Source organism: Elephas maximus, chromosome 21 (assembly GCF_024166365.1).
Source record: "Elephas maximus indicus isolate mEleMax1 chromosome 21, mEleMax1 primary haplotype, whole genome shotgun sequence".
Lineage (NCBI taxonomy): Eukaryota > Metazoa > Chordata > Mammalia > Proboscidea > Elephantidae > Elephas > Elephas maximus.
In genome coordinates, this window is record NC_064839.1 from 28,045,876 (window position 1) to 28,071,259 (window position 25,384).

Genomic DNA, 25,384 nt, shown 5'->3' on the forward strand with positions numbered 1-25,384 from the left:
ATTCCTATGCAGTGAAGTCTGGATATGTGAGGCACTTGATAATATGAAATACAGCACATCCTGAATTTTTGTAAAACAGCATTCTGAAAGGAATCAAACTTCTCTGATTATGCTCCAGAATCTACTCTTCCATAGTTATATGAAATTTACCTAGTCCGGGTGTCTGCTCATTATAAGACTTGGTAGGATTCCCCGCTTAAAAAAAACTGCCATACATTCCAAGTCATAGCGACCCTAGAGAACAAGGTAGAACAACCCCATAGGGTTGTGGATTCTAACTGCTGACCTTTTTGGTTAGTAGCCTAACACTTAAGCAGGGCTCCAGGGATTGCCTACTATGCACTCTTAAAAAGCCAAATCAAGAAACTATTGAGAAAGCTTTAGTCTAATTTTAGAAATAATAACAATAACATTAGCAGTAACAGTAATATTGGTTGTAAGATGCCTGTTGTTTAAATCAGTTGGTTTGAGTTTTGGTTTGTTTGTTTATCTGGTTTCCAGTTACAGAAAGCAACATATATATATATTTTAATCTAGCTATTACTATTAAGATATTAAGATGTCCTAAGGAATTCAAGGACAAGAATTAGACAGGATGACAAAAGGAGACTAGAAATCATAAGGAATTTCCCCCAATTCTTACTCTGCTCTTTATGCAGGAGTTCGTTTACCTCTCTCTCCTCAGTCTGTCTGTAGCCTGGATTTTTCTGCTATTCAGTCCATAGAAAAGAATATCCCAAACCAAGCACCTGAGCTTTCCTGTCCATAAGAAACCTATCTTAATTACATAGTGCTGCAGTAACATAAATACCACATGTGGGTTGGTTTAAAGAACAGAAATTTATTTTCTCACGCTTCTAGAGGCTCAAAATCCAAATCAGGGTCTTGGTCATGTCAATTCCTTTCTTGTCAGTAGCCCCAGATATTTCTTGGCTTGTAGGTCGTCTTCACATGAGGTTTGTCTCCCCCATTTGTGTGTGTGTGTGCAATCTGGTCTTTTTATGACTCAGAAGTGATTAAGTTGGAGCCAAGACAGCGGAATAGACAGACGCTTCTGGCAAGCCCTCTTTACAACAAATACCCCAAAAAAACTAGTGAAGCAAGCATATTTATGACAAGCTAGGAGCCCTGAGCATCAAAGGCAAGCTTAGAAAATGAACAGAAGGGCAGGAGGAGGAAGAGACAGTTCAGAAGTTGAGAGGAGTTACCGGACCTGAATTGCAGAGAGCCCTCAGGCACCATTCCTGGAGCTGCAGCAATGGTGGGCTGGTACTAGCATTTGGCCACAGTTTCCTTAGGGCAAAGCAGCCAGCCACACAGCCTACTTACACCTCTGGAACCAGAGAAGAACAGAGTTCTTGGCAAAAGCTAAGTACTTCCGTATATTTTTCCATGCGCCCCTGCCCCCAAGTCAGCTTCAGTGGCTGAATACCCTGGGCCTGAGATAGGTACTGTTGAGCACCTAGAGCCATCCTCCTGGCCTTGGAGAAGGAAAAAAAGTGCAAATGGGGGAAAACATAATTTACCATCTACACTAAACAGGGAAGCTCAGGGCAGAAGCAGCTCCTGTCCAGGCATAAGGGGTCTGTGGACTTTGAGCACCTTTCCCCTCTGCATGGACCTGTGTGGGCCTATTTCAGGAGAATAGGCCCTTGTTGGCAGGCTCCAACTATTTCAGCTGTGCGATACAGAGGTGGGTGCTTGATGTTTAACATTGTTTTGCCTATTAAACAGGTCCTCATGGCAGGACTTTGGAACTGGTAGCTCCACTCAGGACACCCAGCCACCTGAGTCGGGGGTCTAAGAATAACTGGTACTTCCCAGTTCTTGCAACAAAAAACATTGGGTGCACATTGTCCATCTACAGAACCCACCCTCCTGCACACTCTGGGGAACAGGGACGCACTTTCCTCAGAGACACATGGAGGTCAGTTCTCAGCCCCCTGCCTTGTTTAGAGTGTGACCCCCCTGCTGCAATCATATACTGGTGCATACATCAATCACCCCGCCCCTCTAAGACTGTAGGACAGAGCCTGTACCACACACTTGATGATCAGCTACCTGGAAACCTGAGCTGAATTCATACAAGAATAGTGAATGGACTCCTAGACTGATGTACCTGAGAACAGCTCTAGCCATCTGGGGACAGTGCTTCGGAGCTCCAAAGGTGAAAATAATCAAGTTAGCTCACTCAAGAAACCCATTTGGGAATATCAAAACAAAATAAAGCAAGAACTTATGAAACAGTAAGCAGGCATAAACTAATGAATAACTTATAGGTGACTTGGAGACAACAGTCAATCTCAAGTCACATAAAGAAACAGACCATGATCACCTCAACAGGCTCTCAAAACAAAGTACCAAGAGATCTTCTAGATGAAAGTGCATTCCTGGTATTACCAGAGGCAGAATACAAAAGGTTAATATACAGAACCCTTCAAGACATCAAGAAGGAAAAGAAGCAATATGCAGAGCAAGCCAAGGAACACACAGATAAAGCAACTGAGGAAATTAGAAAGATTATTCAGGAACATAATGAAAAGTTTAATAAGCTGGAAAAATCCTTAGACAGAAAACAATCAGAAATTCAGAAGATTGACAATAAAATTACAGAATTAGACAACTTAATAGAAAGTCAGTGGAACAGAATTGAGCAAGTAGAAGCCAGAATTTCTGAACTTGAAGATGAATCATTTGGCACTAACATATTTGAAGACAAATCAGATGAAAGAATTTAAAAAAATGAAGAAACCTTGAGAATCATGTGGGAATATATCAAGAGAAATAACCTATGAGTGATTGGAGTACCAGAACAGGGAGGGATAACAGAAAATACAGAGAGAATTGTTGAAGATTTGTTGGCAGGAAACTTCCCTGACATCGTGGAAGATGAGAAAATATCTATCCAAGATGCTCTTTGAACACCACATAAGGTAGATGTTAAAAGAAAGTCACCAAGACATATTATAAACAAACTTGCCAAAACCAAAGATAGAGTTTTAAGAGCCGCTAGGGATAAATGAAGTCACCTACAAAGGAGAGCCAATAAGAATAAGCTCCGACTACTAGGTAGAAGCCATGCAGGCATGAAGGTAATGTGATAACTTATTTAAAAAAATGAAGGAAAAAAATTGCCAGCCAAGAATTATATATCCAGCAAAACTGTCTCTTAAATATGAAGGTGAGATAAGGACATTTCTATATAAACAGAAGTTTAGGGAATTCGTAAAAAACAAACCAAAATTACAAGAAATACTAAAGGGAGTTCTTTGGTTAGAAAATCAATAATATCAGGTATCCACCCAAGACTAGAATACTGGGCAGAGCAATCAGAAGTCAACCCAGGCAGGGAAACCAAAAAAAAAAACAAAGCAAGATTAAAAAAAAAAAAAAAAAAAAAGCTCAAAGCAGGGAAACAGCAGTGTTATTATATAAAAAAAGACAACACAAAAACAATAAAAAGGGACTAAAAAATATAAACATAAATCTTCCATATGGAGAGGACAATATGGTGATACAAAGAAATAAAAGTTAGGTTTAAATTTAGAAAAATGGGGTAAATAATAAGGTAACCACAAAGGAAACAAACTATGTTGCTCATCAAAATAAAATACAAGAAAAAAATAGAGACTCAGCAGAAACAAAATCTACAACAATGAATATGAGCAAAGGACAATTTATAAAGATAATCTATTCAGCACATAAAATTAAGAGGGAAAAAGAAAATGTCAACAACACACAAAAAAAAGACATCAAAATGGTAGCACTAAATTCATACCTATACATAATTAAGCTGAATGTAAATGGAGTAAAGGCACCAATAAAGAGACAAAGAGTGGTAAAACAGGTTAGAAAACAAGATCCGTCTATATGCTGTCTACAAGAGACACACCTTAGACTTAGAGACACAAATAAACTAAAACTCAAAGGATGGAAAAAATATATCAAGCAAATAACAACCAAAAAAGAGCAGGAGTGGCAATATTAATCTCTGACAAAATAGACTTTAAAGTTAAACCCATCATGAAGGATAAGGAAGGACACTATATAAGGATTAAAGGGACAATATACCAAGAAGATATAACCATATTAAATATTTATGCACCCAATGACAGGGCTGCTAGATACATAAAACAAACTCTATCAGCACTGAAAAGTGAGATAGACAGTGCCACAATAGTAGTGGGAGACTTCAACACACCACTTTCAGTGAAGGACAGGACATCCAGAAAGCAGCTCGATAAAGACATGGAAGATATAAACGACACAAGCAACCAAATTGACCTCTTAGGTATATATAGAACACTGCACCCAACAGCAACCAAGTATACTTTCTCTTCTAGTGCACATGCAGCATTCTCTAGAATAGACCACATATTAGGTCATAAAGCAAGCCTTAGCAGAATCCAAAATATTGAAATACTACAAAGCATCTTCTCTGACCATAAGGCCATGAAAGTGGAAATCAATAACACAAAAACCAGGGAAAAGAAATCAAACACTTGGAAACTGAACAATACCCTGTTCAGAAAAGACTGGATTATAGAAGACATTAAGGATGGAGTAAAGAAATTCATAGAATCCAACGAGAATGAAAACACTTCATATCAGAACCTTTGGGACATAGTGAAAGCAGTGCTCAGAAGTCAGTTTATATCAATAAATGCACACATCCAAAAAGAAGAAAGGGCCAAAATCAAGAATTATCCCTACAACTTGAACAAATAGAAAGAGCAACAAAAGAAACCCTCAGGCACCAGAAGAAAACAAATACTAAAAATTAGAGCAGAACTAAATGAAATAGAAAATAGGAAAACAATTGAAAGAATTAAGATGACCAAAAGCTGGGTTTTTGATAGAATCAACAAAATTGATAAACCATTGGCCAAACTGACAAATGCAAAACAGGAGAGGAAGCAAATAACCTGAATAAGAAAACAGAGGGGTGATATTACAACAGACCCAACTGAAACTAAAAGAATCATATCAGATTACTATGAAAAATTGTACTCGAACAAATTTGAAAACCTAGAAGAAATGGATGAATTCCTAGAAACACACTACCTACCTAAACTAACACAATCAGAAGTAGAACAACTAAATAGACCCATAACAAAAGAAAAGATTGAAAAGGTAATCAAAAAACTCCCAACAAAAAAAAAGCCCTGGCCCGGATGGCTTCGCTGCAGATTTCTACCAAACTTTCAGAGAAGACTTAACACCACTACTCCTGAAGGTATTTCAGAGCATAGAAAAGGATGGAATACTCCCAAACTCATTCTATGAAGCCACCATATCCCTGATACCAAAACCAGGTAAAGACACCACAGAAAAAGAAAATTACAGACCTATATCCCTCATGAACTTAGATGCAAAAATCCTCAACAAAATTCTAGCCAATAGAATTCAACAATGTATCAAAAAAAAAAAATAATTCACCATGACCAAGTGGGATTCATACCAGGTATACAGGGGTGGTTCAATGTTAGAAAAACAATAAATGTAATCCATCACATAAATAAAACAAAAGACAAGAATCACCTGATTTTATCAATTGATGCAGAAAAAGCGTTTGAAAAAGTTCAATTCATGATAAAAAATCTCAGCAACAAAGGAAAATTCCTCAACATAATAAAGGGCATTTATACAAAGTGAACAGCCAACATCATCCTAAATGGAGAGAGCTTGAAAGAATTCCCATTGAGATCCAGAACCAGACAAGCATGCCCTTTATCACAGCTCTTATCCAACATTGTGCTGGAGGTTCTAGCCAGAGCAATTAGGCTAGATAAAGAAATAAAGGGCATCCAGATTGGCAAGGAAGAATTAAAATTATCTCTATTTGCAGATGACATGATCTTATATGCAGAAAACCCCAAGGAATCCTCCAGAAAACTACTCAAACTAATAGAAGAGTTCAGCAGAATATAGGGATACAAGACAAACATACAAAAATAAGTTGGATTCCTCTACACCAACAAAAAGAACATTGAAGAGCAAATCACCAAATCAATACCATTTACAGTTGCCCCCAAGAAGATAAAATACTTAGGAATAATTCTTACCAGAGACTTAAAAGACTTATACAAAGAAAACTACAAAACAGTTCTGCAAGAAACCAAAAGAGACCTACATAAGTGAAAAAGCATACCTTGCTCATGGATAAGAAGACTTAACATTAGAAAAATGTCTATTCTACCAAAAGCAATCTATATATTTAATGCAATTCCAATCCAAATTCCACGGACATTCTTTAATGAGATGAAGAAACAAATCACCAACTTCATATGGAAGGGAAAGAGGCCCCGGATAAGTAATGCATTACCGAAAAAGAAGAACAAAGTTGGAGGCCTTACTCTACCTGATTTTAGAACCTGTTATACCACCACAGTAGTCAAAACAGCCTGATACTGGTACAACAACAGATACATAGGCCAATGGAACAGAATTGAGAGTCCAGACATAAATCCATGCACATATGAGCAGTTGATATTTGACAAAGACCGCAAAACAGTTAAATGGGGAAAGACAGTCTTTTTAACAAATGGTGCTGGCACAACTGGATATCCATCTGCAGAAAAATGAAACAAGACCCATACCTCACTCCATGCACAAAAACGAACTCAAAATTGATCAAACACCCAAATATAAAATCTGAAACAATAAAGACCATGGAAGAAAAAATAGGGACAGCGTTAGGAGCCCTAATACATGGCATAAACAGTATACAAAACATTACTAACAATGCAGAAAAAAACTAGATAACTGGGAGCTCCTAAAAATCAAACACATATGCTCATCAAAAGACTTCACCAAAAGAGTAAAAAGATTACCTACAGACTGGGAAACAGTTTTTAGCTATGACATTTCCTATCAGCACCTGATCTCTAAAATCTACATGATGTTGCTAAAAACTCAACTACATAAAGACTAATAACCTAATTAAAAAATAGGCGAAAGATATGAACAGACACTTCACTAAGGAAGACATTCAGGTAGCTAACAGATACATGAGGAAATGCTCACAATCATTAGCCATTATAGAAACGCAAATGAAAACTGCAATGAGATTTCATCTCCAACAAGGCTGGCATTAATCCAAAAAACACAAAGCAATAAATGGTGGAGAGATTGTGGAGAGATTGGAACACTAATACACTGCTGGGAATGTAAAATGGTGCAACCACTTTGGAAATCGATTTGGTGCTTCCTTAAAAAGCTAGAAATGGAACTACCATATGATCCAGCAATCCCACTCCTTGGAATATATCCTAGAGAAATAAGAGCCTTTACATGAACAGATATATGCACACCCATGTTCATTGCAGCACTGTTTACCATAGCAAAAAGCTGGAAGCAACCAAGCTGCCCATCAATGGGTAAATGGATAAATAAATTATGGTATATTCACACAATGGAATACTACGCATCAATAAAGAACAGTGATGCATCTGTGAAACATTTCATAACATGGAGGAATCTGGAAGGCATTATGCTGAGTGAAATTAGTCAGTTGCAAAAGGACAAATATTGTGTAAGACTACTATTATAAGAACTTAAGAAATAGTTTAAACAGAGAAGAAAATATTCTTTGATGGTTATGAGAGGCGGGAGGGAGGGAGGGTAAGAGAGGGGTATTCATTAATTAGATAGTAGATAAGAACTACTTTAGGTGATGGGAAAGATAACACACAATACAGGCGAGGTCAGCACAACTGGACTAAACCAAAAGCAAAGAAGTTTCCTGAATAAACTGAATGCTTTGAAGGCCAGAGTAGCAGGGTCAGAGGTTTGGGGACCATGGATTCAGGGGACATCTAAGTCAACTGGCATAATAAAATCTATTAAGAAAACATTCTGCATCCCACCTTGGAGAGAGGTGTCTGGGGTCTTAAATGCTAGCAAGTGGCTATCTAAGATGCATCAACTGGTCTCAACCCACCTGGATCAAAGGAGAATGAAGAACACCAAGGACACAAGGTAATTATGAGCCCAAGAGACAGAAAGGGCCATATAAACCAGAGACTACATCAGCCTGAGACCAGAAGAGCTAGATGGTACCTGGCTACAACCAATGACTGCCCTGACAGGGAACACAACAGAGAACCCCTGAGGGAGCAGGAGAGCAGTGGGATGCAGACCGCAAATTCTTGTAGAAAGACCAGGCTTAATGGTCTGCCTGAGACTAGAAGGACCCCGGTGGTCATGGCCCCCAGACCTTCTGTTGGCCCAGGACAGGAGCCATTCCCAAAGCCAACTCTTCAGACTGGGATTGGGCTGGACAATGGGTTGGAGAGTGATGCTGGTAAGGATTGCGCTTCTTGGATCAGGTGGACACTTGAGACTATGTTGACATTTCCTCCCTGGAGGGGAGATGAGAGGGTAGAAGGGGTTAGAAGCTAGTGAAATGGACACAAAAAGAGAGAGTGGAGGGAGGGAGTGGGCTGTCTCATTAGGGGGGAAGCAATTGGGAATATATAGCAAGGTGTATATAAGTTTTGGTGTGAGAGACTGACTTGATTTGTAAACTTTCACTTAAAGCACAATTAAAAATTTTTTAAAAAGTGATTAAGTTTAGTATCCACCCTACACTTATATGACTCCATTAACACATCAAAAGAATTACTCTGATTCCCATCCAGGATCACATTCCCAGCTATGGGGCTAGAAATTTAGCATGTACTTTGGATAGACACAATTCAATCCATAACAAACTCAGTCTAAAATATCTTAGAATCCCAATTCCAAATTTCTAGCTACAGAATTAGCTTGGAGGAGAGGTGAACACATAAGGCAAGAACTGTGTCTGGAGCTTAGGTGTGGGGTTTGATTATACAGCATTGCTAAGTGGACTCACTCAAGGGAGTAAGGGAAATTGATAGGAAAGAATAAAGAATTAATGTAATCTGGAAAGACAGCTAATGATATCTATTAAATAAAGTGTCACTAAGAGAATATCTCCCCTTTTGGACCAGTCTGAACTCTCATTTGTTGTTCAAGTACTTACCCATCCCTAGTCATCCTTTGTTGATCTTTTCCTTCACAGGTGTTTGCTGGGGTGTCAATCTTAGATTTACTTTGCATTGTCTCTTTTCAACTGTGCCAGCCTTTCCATGCCACAAACTGTGCACCTTTGAACTTAGGTGCAGTGAAGTCACCTGATTCATTTTTAATTGTAACTTCTCAGAATTGACTCAAGCAGTTATTCTTCTTGTACCTATTGAACTTAATGTGTTGGTTATACTTTTTGCCTCATTTATCTCAAATTGCCCCTTTGGCATCCAGAAAATCCTTCTTATATTATTTGAAAGAGGTCCAGGATCTTGGATCTGTGTCAAGAAAACTGTACAACCTTGGGAAACTAATCTCTTTAAGGGTCAGTTACCTCATCTATAAAATGTGATGGCAATATCCATGTTACAGAGTTAGAGTAAGGATTAAATGAAATTATCCAGTTAAAGAAATTAGTTTTGTTCCTCGTACAAATTAAGTTTTCCCCATGATGGATGTTTACTGCTGTTATTACTGCTAGTACTATTACGATTTTTATCACTATGACCACCACCACCATTGATGCTGCTACCATTATTGCTCCTGTTGTTGTTGGGTGATGTTGAGTCAAGTTCGACTCATAGTGACCCCATGTGACAGGGTAGATAACCAGGTCTTTCTCCTGCAGAGCCACTGGGTGGGTTTGAACTGCCAACCTTTCAGTTAGCAGCAGAGCTCTTAATTGTTACATCACCATCGTTGCTCTTAAGGACGTGGAAATCACTTAGGATGCTACCTCTCATGATGGAACGTCATTACCCTTCAGGATGTTGATGGACATGAGATACTTAGGACCCCAGAATATCACTGGTCAAGTCGAAGCATTCCCTAATCTTTACCCCGTCCTTAGAGAGTAGAAGGATAAAGTTTGAATAAATATGAGCAAAGGCTAGAAAAAATGTTTAAAGTTTTCTTCAACCAGAATGTCTCTTTCATCAATACACACTAAAGCAATTTCTCCCTCTTTGAGGAATGGTGGTGTGAAGTCATGTTCCAGGGCTTTCTGAGTACTTGGACCCCTCCCCCCGCCCCGTGGATGCTGGCTCTGACTATGCTTCTGTTACAGGAAAAAAAAATTATAGAAGGGCTGTTTTATTCTATCCCCTTTATCAGGAAGGAAATAGGTGTCCTCTCTGATGTGAGTAAGGGCTGCTGGTGGCACAGCAGTTACGTGCTCAGCTGCTAACCAAAAGGTCAGTGGTTCAAACCCACTAAGCAATTCCATAGGAGAAAAGACTTGGTCTGCTCTTATGAAGAGTGCAGCCTAAGGAAACCTATAGGGCAGTTCTACCCTGTCTTTTCAACCATTTCAAGAGGTGGCATATGATCAGAAGCCGATGGTATTGAAGGAAGAAGTCCAAGCTGCTCTGAAAGCATTGGTGAAAAACAAGGCTCCAGGAATTGATGGAATATCAATTGAGATGTTTCAACAAACAGATGCAGCGTTGGAGGTGCTCACTCGTCTATGCCAAGAAATGTGGAAGACAGCTTCTTGGCCAACTGACCAGAAGAAATCCATATTTATGCCTATTCCCAAGAAAGGTGATCCAGTATCCAGATTGGCAAGGAGGAAGTAAAGCTATCACTATTTGCAGATGACATGATCGTATACACGGAAAACCCTAAGGAATCCTCCAGAAAACTACTGAAACTAATAGAAGAGTTTGGAAGAGTCTCAGGTTATAAAATAAACATACAAAAATCACTTGGATTCCTCTACATCAACAAAAAGAACACTGAAGAGGAAATAACCAAATCAATATCATTCACAGTAGCCCCCAAGAAGATAAAATATTTAGGAATAAATCTTACCAAGGATGTAAAAGACCTATACAAAGAAAACTATAAAACTCTGATACAAGAAATTCAAAAGGACATACTTAAGTGGAAAAACATACCCTGCTCATGGATAGGAAGACTTAACATAGTAAAAATGTCTATTCTACCAAAAGCCATCTATACATATAACGCACTTCCAATCCAAATACCAATGTCATATTTTAAGGGGATAGAGAAACAAATCACTAATTTCATATGGAAGGGAAAGAACCCCTGGATAAGCAAAGCATTACTGAAAAAGAAGAAGAAAGTGGGAGGCCTCACCCTACCTGATTTCAGAACCTATTATACAGCCACAGTAGTCAAAACAGCCTGGTACTGGTACAACAACAGGCACATAGACCAATGGAACAGAATTGAGAACCCAGATATAAATCCATCCATGTATGAGCAGCTGATATTTGACAAAGGACCACTGTCAGTCAATTGGGGAAATGATAGTCTTTTTAACAAAGGGTGCTGGCATAACTGGATATCCATTTGCAAAAGAATGAAACAGGACCCATACCTCACACCATGCACAAAAACTAACTCCAAGTGGATCAAAGACCTAAACATAAAGACTAAGACGATAAAGATCATGGAAGAAAAAATAGGGACAACACTAGGAGCCCTAATACAGGGCATAAACAGAATACAAAACATTACCAAAAATGATGAAGAGAAACCAGATAACTGGGAGCTCCTAAAAATCAAACACCTATGCTCATCTAAAGACTTCACCAAAAGAGTAAAAAGACCACCTACAGAGTGGGAAAGAATATTCAGCTATGACATCTCAGACCAGCGCCTGATCTCTAAAATCTACATGATTCTGTCAAAACTCAAGCACAAAAAGACAAACAACCCAATCAAGAAGTGGGCAAAGGATATGAACACACATTTCACTAAAGAAGGTATTCAGGCAGCCAACAGATACATGAGAAAATGCTCCCGATCATTAGCCATTAGAGAAATGCAAATTAAAACTACGATGAGATTCCATCTCACACCAACTAGACCGGCATTAATCCAAAAAACACAAAATAATAAATGTTGGAGAGGCTGCGGAGAGATTGGAACTCTCATACACTGCTGGTGGGATTGTAAAATGGTACAACCACTTTGGAAATCCATCTGGCGTTATCTTAAACAGTTAGAAATAGAACTACCATACAACCCAGAAATCCCACTCCTCGGAATATACCCTAGAGATACAAGAGCCTTCACACAAACAGATATATGCACACCCATGTTTATTGCAGCTCTGTTTACAATAACAAAAAGCTGGAAGCAACCAAAATGTCCGTCAACGGATGAATGGGTAAATAAATTGTGGTATATTCACACAATGGAATACTACGCATCGATAAAGAACAGTGACGAATCTCTGAAACATTTCATAACATGGAGGAATCTGGAAGGCATTATGCTGAGCGAAATGAGTCAGAGGCAAAAGGACAAATATTGTATAAGACCACTATTATAAGATCTTGAGAAATAGAAAAAACGGAGAAGAACACATACTTTTGTGGTTACAAAGCGGGGAGGGAGGGAGGGAGGGAGAGGGTTTTTTATTGATCAATCAGTAGATAAGAACTGCTTTGGGTGAACGGAAAGACAACACTCAGTACAAGGAAGGTCAGCCTAATTGGACTGGACTAAAAGCAAAGAGGTTTCCGGGATAAAATGAAAGCTTCAAAGGTCAGCGGAGCAGGGGCTGGGGTCGGGGAAACTGGGTTTGAGGGGACCTCTAAGTCAATGGGCAAAATAATTCTATTATGAAAACATTCTGCATCCCACTTTGAATTGTGGCGCCTGGGGTCCTAAATGCCAACAAGCTGCCATCTAAGATACATCAATTGGTCTCAACCCACCTGGAGCAAAGGCAAAGGAAGAACACAAAGGTCACACGACAACTAAGAACCCAAGAGACAGAAAGGGCCACATGAACCAGAGACCTACATTATCCTGAGACCAGAAGAACTAGTTGGTGCCCGGCCACAATCGATGTCTGTCCTGTCAGGGAGCACAACAGACAACTCCTGAGGGAGCAGGAGACCAATGGGATACAGACCCCAAATTCTCATAAAAAGACCATACCTAATGGTATGACTGCGACTAGAGGAATCCCAGAGACAATGCTCCCCAGAACTTCTGATGGCACAGGACAGGAACCATCCCCGAAGACAACTCATCAGGCATGAAAAGGACTGGTCAGTGGTGGGGGAGAGAGATACTGATGAAGAGTGAGCTAATTAAATCAGGTGGACACTGGAGAGTGTGTTGGCAACTCTTGACTGGAGGGGGGATGGGAAGATAGAGAGAGAGGGAAGATGGCAAAATTGGCACGAAACGAGAGACTGTAAGGGCTGACTCAATAGGGGGATAGCAAGTGGGAGAAGGGAGTAAGATGTATGTAAACCTACATGTGACAGACTGATTGGAATGGTAAATGTTCACTTGACCCTTAATAAAAATTAATTAAAAAAAAAAAAAGAAAGGTGATCCAACCGAATGTGGAAATTATAGAACAACATCATTAATATATTACACGCAAGCAAAATTTTGCTGAAGATCATTCAAAAACAGCTCCAGCAGTATATCGACAGGGAACTGCCAGAAATTCAGGCCGGTTTCAGAAGAGGATGTGGAACCAGCGATATCATTGCTGATGTCAGGTGGATCCTGGCTGAAAGAAGAGAATACCAGAAGGATGTTTACCTGAGTTTTATTGACTATGCAAAGGCATTCGACTGTGTGAATCATAACAAACTATGGATAACGTTGTGAAGAATGGGAATTCCAGAACACTTACTTGTGCTCAGGAGGAACCTTTACAGAGATCAAGAGTCAGTTTTTTGTACAGAACAAGAGGATACTGATTGGTTTAAAGTCAGGAAAGGTGTGTGTCAGGGTTGTATTCTTTCACTGTACGTATTTAATCTGTGTGTTGAACAAATAATATGAGAAGCTGGACTATATGAAGAAGAAAGGGGCAGCAGGACTGTAGGAAGACTCATTAACAACTTGTGTTATGCAGATGACACAACCTTGCTTGCTGAAAGTGAAGAGGACTTGAAGCACTTACTAATGAAGATCAAAGACCACAGCCCTCTGTATGGATTGCACCTCAACATAAAGGAAACAAAAATCCTCACAACTGGGCCAATGAGCAACATCACGATAAACGGAGAAAAGATTGAAGTTGTCAAAGATTTCATTTTACTTGGATCCACAATCAACAGCCATGGAAGCAGCAGTCAAGAAATCAAAAGATGCATTGCATTGGGTAAATCTGCTGCAAAGGACCTTTTTAAAGTGTTGAAGAGCAAAGATGTCACCCTGAAGACTAAGGTGCGCCTGATCCAAGCCATGGTATTTTCAATCACATCATATGCATGTGAAAGCTGGACAATGAATAAGGAAGACCGAAGAAGAGTTGACGCCTTTGAATTGTGGTGTTGGAGAAGAATATTGACTATACCATGGACTGCCAAAAGAACGAACAAATCTGTCTTGGGAGAAGCACAGCAAGAATGCTCCTTAGTGGCAAGGATGGCGAAACTGCGTCTTACATACTTTGGACATGTTGTCAGGAGGGATCAGTCCCTGGAGAAGGACATCATGCTTGGCAGAGTACAGGGTCAGCAGAAAAGAGGAAGACCCTCAACGAGGTGGATTGACACGGTGGCTGCAACAATGAGCTCACGCATAACAATGATTGTAAGGATGGCTCAGGACCGGGCAGTGTTTCGTTCTGTTGTGCATAGGGTCGCTATGAGTCGGAACCGATTGGACGGCACCTAACAACAACAACAATGAGTAGGAATCCACTGGACAGCACATAACAACAACAATGACCTGAGTAGGCAGAAGCCTGGGTGGCCTTGTACTTCCTTTGTGACACTGTTTAAAGTCAAACTCCATGGAGCAGCTCAGGAGGAAATGATTTGCTTGTTCCATGCTTTATGAGGAGAAAGTGACAATGGCATATCAATAATTCCTCAGTTTGAAGATAGAAGAGGCATTTTAAGCACAGACTCATACCCAGTTCTAAATTCTGTTTCAGAAGGGTTCACTGATTTGCCTGGGGTCACAAAGCAAGCATCACTACCATGGCAGGGCTGTTTCCAGTACATCATAATAAGGAAGGGAAGTCCTCCTTTTGAGCAATAAATAAGCAGACATTTAGCTTCACCTCTTAAATTTTTATTGAGTACCTACACTACAGAAATGCCTATAAGGCACTAGACACAATGTGGCAATTAATATTCAATTAACATCACATTCAAATATTCTTTTTTAATAAGTGGTACTTTTTTTTTTTTTTTTTAATAAAAAAATGGAGGGACAGATGTTGCCCTTTGTGCAAACAAAAGCCAGTTTGGTCTTCTGTTTTGAGGAAAATGAAGGGCGGTGCAAGTAGTTCAGCATAAATAACCTGAATCGGTTTTCTACTTCAGTCTTTGTTTTAATTAGCATTACAAAAGAGAGACATTGCATATGTTAGGCATAATTTCTAACCTCAGAAAGAAAATGTTACCTGAAGTTCCACAGTGAGCACAAACTGAATTACTGTTTCAGCTCAGGGAAGGGTATATCTAGGCTTGTTTGTAAAGCATAAATTACAGTAAGTGTTATGGTGTCAGAATTACCTGCCTTGGAACCTGGAGCAACTTCTCTTCTTCTGAATCACTGGGAGGTCTGATTGAAAAGTGTGTGTAGGTCCATGTGTGCTTCTGCATGAAGAGTGTGCCTCTCTCATTCTTTGCCCGTATGTATAAATGTACATATGTGTTGTTGTTATGTGCCCTTGAGTGGATTCCCACATATAGCAACCCCAGGTGACAGAGTAGAACCGCCCCATAGGGTTTTCTTGGCTGTAGTCTTTGCAGGAGCAGGTCTTTCTCCCAGAGGGCCTCTAGGCAAGTTCCATCCTCCAATCTTTCAGTTAGCAGCCTAGCCCTTAACAGTTGCTCCAGCAGGACTCCTTTGTATGTATATAAATGTACATAATTAATAAATTCAAGCCTCAGCTTAGAGACATTAAGGCCTCTGTGAGTACGTGTGATCTCTCTGCCTTGTCTGTTTATGACTTAAAAAGAAACCCCTCTAACCTTGTGAGACTAGGGGAGAGTAATTAGCTCTAATAATTACACTTATTTTTAAGTAGATCTGTTCCTACTAATCAGCATTGTTTCCATAGGTGCTTATTTTGAAGGTGCAGAGGAATACATTTAAGGTGCTCAGAGAAGAAAAGTGAAGGGAGAGAGTGGCTTGATTCTTATACCAACACCTGGCAGCTTGGGGACGGCACTGGTGGGTGGGGCCTGGATTGCTGATTACTGGGAAAGCTGTCCTGGGAACAGTGCCACCTTTGACCAACTTCTCTATGCCCATCATGGTCTTGCTTTCAAAAGGCTTTCTCTAATGTCCTTTTATCAAAGATTAAAAAGCATCTGGCTAACATACTATCTTAATAATTGCTGAGAAGGCACTGTTTTGGAGAATGTGCTCAGGGATAACAGGTCCTGTCCTGATTATGTCATTGTTGTTATTAGCTTCCATTTGGTTGGCCCCGACTCATGGTGATTCCATGCACAATGGAACAAAATACTCCTGGTACTGCACCATCCCCATGGTTGGTAGTGGATTGGCCCATTATAATCCATAGGGCTTCCACTGGCAGATTTTCAGAAGTAGATCACTAGTCCTTTCTTCCTAGTCCACTTTAACCTGGCAGCTCTGCTGAAACCTGTTCAGCATCATAGCAACACTGACAGACAAGTGGTGGCTGCAAATAAAGTGTATTGGCTGGGAATTGAACAGGGTCTCCGCAAGGAAGGTGAGAATTTCCACCAAGCCACCAAAGCACTATCTCCTGAATATATCATAGCTATTTTTATATCAAGATGGGAGCAGCAAACAATTGTACCATTGTAAAAATGGTTTAATATCCCATGGCTCCAGCTACTTCTCCCAGAGTAAAGGGTCTTGACAGCCCCAAAACAGTTGGTGAATCTTCAAACTTCCATTCCTCACATGAATAATAGAATGATCTTTCAGACTCTGTAAATCATTTGGAATATTAATAGACAAAACCTGCCTCATTACTATATGCAGAGCAAAGGCTCTGCAATCCATTAGGTATTTGGATATGCTCAGCATCCCATTCCCCTTACTCTGGTAATTGTTGCTATTGTCAGGTGCCATTGAATTGGGAGCAGATTATCTAATAGGTAAGGTAAGCACAGTGCTTATTTTGCTTACCAGATCATCTGTAGTGAATAATTTCACATTTTTTCACCACACCTAAGACTCTGCTTCTGGGTATGGTTGTCATCTGTCTCTCTCCCAACCCCACAGCACCTTCCTGCAGAATCAAAGCCTCTTTTTAAATTTACAATCCCTGACAGGATGGATGACCCAGTATCATGGATTGAATTGCATCCCCCAAAGTGTGTGTCAACTTGTCTAGACCATGATTCCCAGTATTGTGTAATTGTCCACCATTTTGTTATCTGATGTGATTATCGTATGTGTTGTAAATCCTACCTCTACGATGTTAATGAGGCTGGGTTACAGGTAGTTATGTTAGTGAGGCAGGACTGAATCTACAAAATTAGGTTGTATCTTGAGTCAATCTCTTTTGAGATATAAAAGAGAGAACCCACAGAGAGACAGAGGGACTTCATGTCACCAAGAAAGTAGTGCCAGAAGCAGAGTGTGTACTTTGGACCCCGGGTCCGTGTGTTGAAAAGCTCCTAGACCAGGGGAAGATCTATGACAAAGACCTTCCTCCAGAGACAACATAGAGAGAAAGCCTTCACCTGGAGCTGGTGCCCTGAACTCAGGCTTCTAGCCTACTAGACTGTGAGAGAATAAATTTTTCTTCATTAAAGCCATGCATTTGTGGTATTTCTGTTATAGCAGCACTAGATAACTAAGGCAACTGTTAATCAATGTTGTCGTGTATTGAATTATGTCCCTCCCCCCCAAAAAAAATGTGTGTGTCAGTTTGGCTGGGTCATGATTCCTGGTATTGTGTGATTTTACCCTATGTTGTAAATCTTGACTCTACGACGTTAATGAGGGAGGAGGGGCGGCAGTTGTGTTAGTGATGCAGGACTCAGTCTACAAGACTGGATTGTGTCTTGAGGTAATCTCTTGAGATATAAAAGAGAGAAAAGAGCAAGAAAGTAGCTCTGGAATCAGAGTTCATCCTTTGGACCCGAGGTCCCTGCAGAGAGAAAGTCCTAGTCTGGGGGAAGATTGATGAGAAGGTCGACAGAGAGAGAAAACCTCAGCTGGAGCCAAGGCCCTGAATACTGAGGGAAAATAAACTCTGTTAAAGCCATCCACTTGTGATATTTCAGTTATAGCAGTACTAGATGACTAAGACAAAAATAAACACGGGCTTACTCATGTTTACTTACTATGTGTAGTGAACCTTTTCACACTAGTTATGTGCAATTCATGTGAAATGGTTCATTAGAGATTAATAAGTAAGCATGAGTAAGCCTGTGCTTACTTTGTCTATTGGATAATCCATACCTGCATCAAGTCTGTTGCGAGTCATAGTGACCCTATGCACAACAGAACAAAACACTGCATAGTCCTGCACCATTCTCACAATCTTTGCTCATCGTTGAAGTCACTGTGTCAATCCATCCAGTTGAGGGTTTTCCTCTCTTTCAGTGACCCTCTACTTTACCAAGCATGATGTCCTTCTCCAGGTACTGATCCCTCCTGATAATATTTCCAAAGTGTGTGAGATGAAACATTGCCATCCTTACTTCTAAGGAGCATTCTGGTTGTGCTTCTTCCAAGACAGATTTTTTTTTTTTCTGGCAGTCCATGATATACTCAACAATCTTCCCCAAAACCATAATTCAAAGGCATCAATTCTTCTTTGGTCTTTCTTCAGTATGGATTGTACCTCAACATGAAGAGAACAAAAATCCTCACAACTGGACCAATAAGCAATATCGTGATAAATGGAGAAAAGATTCATGTTGTCAAAGATTTCATTTTACTAGGATCCACAATCAATGCCCATGGAAGCAGCAGTAAAAAAAGAAATCAAACAATGTATAGCATTGGGCAAATCTGCTCCAAAGGACCTCTTTAAAGTATTAAAAAGCGAAGATGTCACTTTGAGGACTAAGGTGCACCTGACCCAAGCCTTTGGATTTTCCATAGCCTCTTTCCAGTTATAACCCAACCCGCCCACCGCTGTCAAGTCAATTCCGACTCATAGAGACCCTATAGGACAGAGCAGAACTGCCCGATAGAGTTCCAGGGAGCACCTGGCAGATTTGAACTGGTGACCTCTTGGTTAGCAGCCATAGCACTTAACCACTATGCCTCCAGGGTTTCCCTTCCTAGTTATAAAACCAAAAAAACCAAACCCAGTGCCGTCAAGTCAATTCCAACTCATATCGACCCTATAGGACAAAGTAGAACTGCCCCATTGAGTTTCCAAGGAGCGCCTGGTGGATTCTAACTGCCGACCCTTTGGTTACCAGCTGTAGCACTTAACCACTACGCCACCTGGGTTTACTTTCTAGTTATAGAACCCTAATTTTCCTTGGGAAACCACAATTTCTCCACCCTTAATCTATGAGGTTTGTGTGAAATTGTGCCTTGGGTATGGCCAGTCAGGTCTTTCCACCTCTTGATCCCACTGAATTGGTTCATAGGTTGGCATGTGAAATTGGTGAGACCAAAGGAACCATTGTTGGAACTTCTGGAGAGGCTATATTCTTTTCTGCTGAGGTTTCTAAACTATGACAACATTAGTAGGGTCTCTCCAAGAGGGGAATCTCTTAACTTCAGGGTTTGAGGGTAAGTTCAGCTGAAAGATGGAAACATATTAATTCCTGTGACGTAGTTTGAGTCTCTAGATGCAGTAAAGATTAGAGTTAAATTTATCCTTGCTATTTTTATAACAAGGAGCCCTGGTGAGCAGTGGTTAAAGCACTTGGTTGCTAAGCAAAAGGTTGATGGTTTGAACCCTCCCAGCATCTCCCCAGGAGAAACACCTGATGATCTCCTTCCATAAAGACTGTAGCCTAGAAAACCCTATGGGGCAATTCTACTTTGTCACATGGGGTCTCTCAGAGTTGGAATGGACTCCATGGCACCTAACAACAGCAACCAGGTGATTCTAATACTTGGATAGGTGTGATCGTAATTGCTCTATGTATTATCTTGGTATCATGTGCATAGGAGCTCTGGTAGTGCAATAGTTAACCACTCAACTGCTAACGAAAAGGTCAGTGGTTCAAACCCACCAGCAGCTCTGCAGGAGAAAGATGTTACAATCTGCTTCCATAAAAATTACTGCCTTGGAAACCCTATGGGGCAGCCTTACTCTGTCCTATAGGATAGATATGAGTCGAAATTGACTAGACAAAGGGTTTGGTTTTTATAACAGATGTAATTATTTTGTCTACCTTTCATTGTGTCTTTCTTCTTTGTTAATTCAGAAGCCCATATTCAGTCCCTCCCCCTCTTGCAAATGCAAGGGATTCAACTCAAAAGTCCTAGTTGATAGTGCTGTTTTTCACTACTCTTTATTTCAGGACCCTTTTTTGTAGACAGGAGAATCTGTTGTAGCAGATGTAAGCAGAGAGGGATTTAATACAATTACTGCGTATCATTCAGCATCTTTGGGAAGGCTGCAGATTTTTGCTATCAGCTGAGTTAACAGGAACAAATTCCAGACCACACTTCAGATTTAACTTGTCACAGAGCTACTATCATCACTAATAACCTGTGCTTCTACAGCAGTGCGGAAGCTTCCAACAATACTGCAGACCAGAGAACCAAGTTGCCTCTGCCACCCCTATTGCTATGCCTGTTTACTGACTTCAAATCAAGGCTTCATGCCAGTGTGACTGGTTGCAGTGCCTAAATTACATGTCCATACTTTAGCTGCAAGGGAGGCTAGGAATTTTATTTTCTCTACACTGGAAGCCAGGGTTCACCTGTAGGTATCACCGAAATGTACAGCATATGCTCAAAAGTATCTGGGCAAACATGAACGATCAATAACCACTGTAGCTATATTGCCTCCAATATAGATAATTTAGAGTTGCGCGAAGAGCACTTTGATATTTATTATCTTAGTCTCTTTGTGAGAATTGGTACCTTCTAGTTTATTAAATACATGAGAGGCTTGCTGTCCCAGAGCTTCAAGCTGGTCCTGATGACATCACAGGCTGAATATAAAATCAAGGAGGCTCTCTTGGCCAGAGAGACAGAGTTCGTCTTTGCCTTCTAAAGGCAGATACCTGGTACTCTTATTTCTGACACTCTGGCACACAGACAAGCTTTTTCTTTTAGGAGAATTAAATGCAGAGTGACAGATGTTGACGTTTATCAGATAAAATAGCTAAATGTTCTGGCAATCAGAAAAAACATAAATAAAAAAATAAAGGCAAACTAATGATTATATTTTGAGGGGTGTGTCTTATTTTGCAGTGTGGAAGCCTGTACAAATGTTAGCTGGATGTTGTAATATCTTAGGCAATCAACCACAGCATATTAGAACTTAGGTATCAGGATATCCCATCTCAGGGCTCCTTTACCTCACCACTCATCACTACCTCAAATATACTCTAAAGTCCTCTGTTCTATTGGAAAGTGATTTTTTTTTTTTCTTTTTTGGGGTCCTCAGTGTTCTTATCTCTAAGGATGATGATGATGATGGTTGTGGTGGTGATGATGATGTTGATGATGGTGCTGCTGCTGATTATTATTTAAAAAAAAAAAAAAAGCAAATACCGTGTGTTCAACATATACACCCTGCCAAGACTGTGCTACCCTCTACATGCTAAAGTTGGCCAGTGTCTATAGCAATATTTATCTATCTCTCAATACATATAATAATAATGTCAATCCTAATTAGACTGGTATTCTCATTTCCATTTACACATGCATGTTGATGGTGATGGTGTTGGAGAAGTGGTGCTTAAATAGTAGACCAATTCAGTGGAGATCTTAAATCAAACTGATTCAGCTCTAGTTTCAGATCACTAATCCACTTACAGATGGAAGGCTCTCCTTGTTCCTCTACCTCAATTCAATATCCATGGTCCCACCAACACATTTTCTTAAGTTTATTTGTACACTGGGACATTACTTAATCTTCAGATGACTAAATCTTCATGGACATTCCTTTCTTTCCAAAGTGCTAAGATAGGACACTTCTGCTGGGTATCACAGGCAAAGTGCTAGCTTTTGAGGTCACTGGTCAGTGTTATGAAGGCTAGCTTACTGTATCATTTAACTAAGGTTGAACCATCTGTAAAATTCAGTTCGGCTCTAATTCCTCATCAGCCTTTGCTAGATTTCCCTTGGTGATCCTACACACATGGTAGATTCAGATCTCTTAATCTCTGGGGATTTTTAAATATTTCTCTCTCTAATCTTCTTTTCTCTCCCTAGCTCCCCACCCCACTTTTCCTATGTCCCCAGCCTGGGGGAGAGGCCATGGGAGGGGAATCCGTAGTATTCAGGGTAGATAGGTATAGTTCTTGTTAACCATAGTTTTTTTTTTTCCTACTTAAAATCACTCTCTCCTATTTAATCTCAGAACCACAAAGCATGATCTCCTTAATGGGCTTAAGCTTTTGAAAACCAAAGACAGCTGACTAGGAGACATTTCTGCTTTCCTTCCTGTTGCATTCTTCCCAGAGGCAATAAACAGAGAAAGATCCTTCTGCTCCAACAGCAAAGAAAGGAGGAAAGAACAAGTGTTTTCTTTTTTGTCCTTTATAGAATATCTAAAAACTATTTTCCTGAGATATGCAGAAGAAGAATGTAAGGCTTAAAAGAGGCTAATTAATTTAACTAAGGTGACAAAATCAATAAGTACCAGAACTTAGATTCCAAATCTGTGTTTTTAATTTCCATGGTTACTTTACTACCAATTTTGGGACTCAAGATTGCCAGAATTTCCAGACTGTCTCCTGGCCTACAGATTGTGCAATTTCCAGATTCCATGACTATGAAAGCTAATTCCTCAAAACCAATCTCTCTCTCTAGATATACCTTACTGGTTCTGTTTTTGTAGAGAACCCTGACTAGGACACCTCTTTTTCATAAAAATCTTGAAAAGGAAAATACAGAAATGCTAATGATTGATGAAGAGCCCTGATGACACAGTGGTTAAGTGCTCAGCTGCTAACCAAAGTGTCAGCAGTTCAAACCCATCAGTGGCTCCACAGGAGAAAGATGTGGCAGTCTGCCTCTCTAAAGAGTACACCCTTGGAAACCCTGTAGAGCAAGCCTACTCTCCCCTATGGGGTCACCGTGAGTCAGAATCAACTTGATGGCAGCAGGTTTGGTGTTTTGTGTTTGACAAAGCTGTGATTTCCATCTTGGTGGCAGGAGCCCATTTCCTGGGCATTTCAGAATCTTAGCTCCAGTTTTCAGTCCTGAATATGACAGCAAGAGAGCTGCACAAGGACAATCCTCTTCCTCCAGGCCACCTTAACTCCAGGGACTTGCACAAATTCACTTCTTGCCTCGGACTGTCTTCTATTTCTAAGCTATAGAGTGTTGTTTTAATAATACCTTTTTACAGAAATTTCAGAGTCAGAGTCCCACCAGTTCTGATACGTGTTGCATGAACAATTGTGCCTCTTATTGGTTGTGTAGTTATTGTTGTTAGTTGTCATCAAGTCAGCACCGACTCACAGTGACCTTATGTATAACAGAACAAAATGTTGCTGGTCCTACACCATCTTCATGATTGTTGGTATGCTGGAGTCCATTTTTTGCCACTACTGTGTAGTACCTTCCAACTTAGGAGGCTCATCTTTGAACAATGTATTAGAAAATATTCTCTTGTAATCCATAGGGTTTTACTGGATAATTTTCAGACGTAGATTGACTGGCCTTTCTTCCTAAAAAAAAAAAATTCTTCCTAGTCTGTCTTTATCTGGAACCCCTGCTGAAATCTATCTACTACAGGTGACCCTGCTGGTATTTGAAAAACCTGGGCATAGCTTCCAGCATCGTAGCAACATGCAAGCCCATAAAATATGACAAACTAGCAGATGGCTATACATGTTGCCTTTGCCATCGAGTTGACTCCAACTCATAGCAACACTACAGCACAGAGAACTGCCCCATAGAGTTTCCAAGAAGCACATGGTGGATTTGAACTGCCGACCTTTTGGTTAGCAGTTTTAACTCTTAACCACTACACCACAAGGGTTTCCTGCAGATAGCTATACTCCCTTTTAATTAAAATTGTTTATTTGTGAATAGTTAGCAAAATATACTCCTTATTTTTTAACTATTACCTGCAACTTCTTGAAGCCCTAGTTGTACAGTGGTTAAGAGCTCAGCTGCTAACTAAAAGGTCAGCAGTTCGAATCTACCAGCAACTCCTTGGAAACCCTATGGGGCAGCTGTTCTCCATCCTACAGCAGTGGGTCTGGTTTGGGTTTTTTATAACTTCTTAGTTGCCAGGGATTTCATTTTACATGAATTCAAAATTAACGTCCATGGGAGCAGCAGTCAAGAAATCAAACAACATATTGCATTGGGTAAAACTGCTGAAAAAGACCTCTTTAAAGTATTAAAAAGCAAAGATGTCACTTGGAGGACTAAAGTGCTCCTGACCAAGCCATGCTATTTTCCACTGCCTCATATGGATGCAAGGGCTGGACAATGAATAAGAAAGACTGAAGAAGAATTGATGTCATTGAATTATAGTGTTGGTGAAAAATATTGAAAATACCATGGACTACCAGAAGAATAAACAAATCTGTCGTAGAATAATTACAGTCAGAATGTTCCTTAGAAGCCAGCATGGCGAGACTTCATCTCCCATATTTTGGACAAGTTATCAAAAGGGACTAGGCCCTGGAGAAGGACATCATGCTTGGTAAAGTAGAGGGTCCAGTGAAAATAGGAAGACCCTCAATGAGATGGATTGACATCGTGGCTGCAACAATGGGTTCAAACATAGCAACCATTGTGAAGATGACACAGGACTGGGCAGTGTTTCATTCTGTGGTACATAGGGTCGCTGTGAGTCGGAGTCTATTGGATGGAACCTGACAACAACATAACTTTTTATACTTTTGTACGAACATCTTTTTTTATTTTAATTTCTCCATAAACCTAATCATTAATACCTGAGGCTTTCCCAGTGGATTTGAACTCAAGTGCTCAACTTTGGGTATTGTGACAAGCCACAATGTGTGAGAAAAATGCAAATTGCCACCCCCTGGTACTTTTGATAAATTCTTCAAAAGAAATGATTTGATTTATTCTATATTCATAGGCCAATGTTTCAAAAAGTAACCTAAAGTGGATGAGGGTCATTGGCATCTATTACATGTTCTGGCCATTGTGACAGAAAGGATGTTACTGAAATCCTTGCTTCCTTTTTCCACTGTGCCTGGTTTCTATTACACATGCCAGTGCCGTATGCTGCAGCTCACCATCACATTCCCATTCCGAGGGCAGACTGCACCAGCGGCTTCAC